Raw genomic sequence first — 1614 nt, forward strand, 5'->3', positions numbered from 1 at the left:
AGCAGACCAATAATCCAAGAAACATTTGTCATTTTAACAGAGAAAAAAATCCAATTCCAGTTTTGCATCAGTATAATAGTTAACCCTGGGGATGCCTGGGTGGTTCAGTCAGTTAAGTGTCCATCTCTTGATATCAGCTCTTGATTACGGTTCAGATGGAGCCCTGACAGGCTTCGTACTGACAGTGTGGAGCCTGCTTCGGAGGCTCTCTGCCCGCCCCCCACGAATGCTCAAAATAAATAAATAAGCTTAACAAATAGTTAACACTAAAACTCTTGTTTGAAAATCTTATACATAAGCACAGCCTCCAATATCCTGTGAGTCTTCTTTCGCATATGAAAATCCCTTTGGAAACTTTCTCTTGACCTTACTTCCCCCAACTCCCAAGTATATAATCAGTCTCTCCTCACAGTCCCAAGGTAGCTTTTCCTGTCCACAGGTCCTGTCCACATGCTTTAATAAAATCTCTTTTTTGCACCAATAAATAAACAAATAAATAAGCACATCAAGCCTTAACCAGCTGTGAAGACAAAAAAATTTAAATCTTTTTCGACAAACCTTCTACAACTTTCTATATCCATATACAATCCTTAAATACAACTTTTCAAAATGGTAAAAATGGACACATTTATTTACATACCCAAGTATATGTAGCCTCTGTAGCATATAAAAATGAAATGTAAATTATATAAATTTAAAACTATGCTTAATTATTAAGGTTTCAGTATTCTGTCACAGAAATTGTCTGAGATATATGATGAATAGCCATCAATCAACTCAATTTAGTACCAGTCCAATGTTTTAAGTTACCCTAATATTTTTTGGAAATTATCTTCAAGCTGACAAGCTACAGAACATAATTACTCTTGAAATATAGTTTGTCGGATTAATGATTTTATTTGGTTAAACACAAAACTACATTTTTCATAATCTTAAACATTTAGTAGAAGTAATGCTAGCTAATTTGATCAGTTAATGTATAACTACAAAGAACATACCCAAGTAGAATAAAAATGTATGCTTATAGCATATTCAACACTGATAACTTTTAAAAATCACAATTGTGGATCCAGAGAGAGGACAGCGTCCTGGTCTTTCCATTTCCCTGAAACCTTCAAAGAGCCATTGACAATTTCAATGTGAGAATGATAAGCCTCCTTTAACAGAGAAATACTAATAGGTGCGCAGAGCCCATCGAGCTTTCTAAAGGTGGGAAGAGACAGAAAACTAGCAAAAATGACAAAACGAAGAAACTCTCCCCTGAAGAACTTCCAGGGGGAAGTCTGCTCAAGGCAGACCTAGAAAACATATCAGATCAAGAATTTAAAAAGCTGGTCATAAGATTAATCGCTGGGGTTGAGAAAAGCATCAAAGAATCAACTGATGAGTTAAAAAAAGGCTATAGGTGAGGTGAATAACAAACTGGAGGCAGCCACCTCAAGGATTGACGAGGCAGAGAGATGAATCAACGTGATTCATCACATTAACAAAAGAAAGGATAAAAACCATATGATCCTGTCGATAGATGCAGAAAAAGCATTTGACAAAATACAGCACCCTTTCCTAATAAAAACCCTTGAGAAAGTCGGAATAGAAGGAACTTACCTAAACATT

This window comes from Suricata suricatta, chromosome X, assembly GCF_006229205.1.
Source record: "Suricata suricatta isolate VVHF042 chromosome X, meerkat_22Aug2017_6uvM2_HiC, whole genome shotgun sequence".
NCBI classification, from domain to species: domain Eukaryota; kingdom Metazoa; phylum Chordata; class Mammalia; order Carnivora; family Herpestidae; genus Suricata; species Suricata suricatta.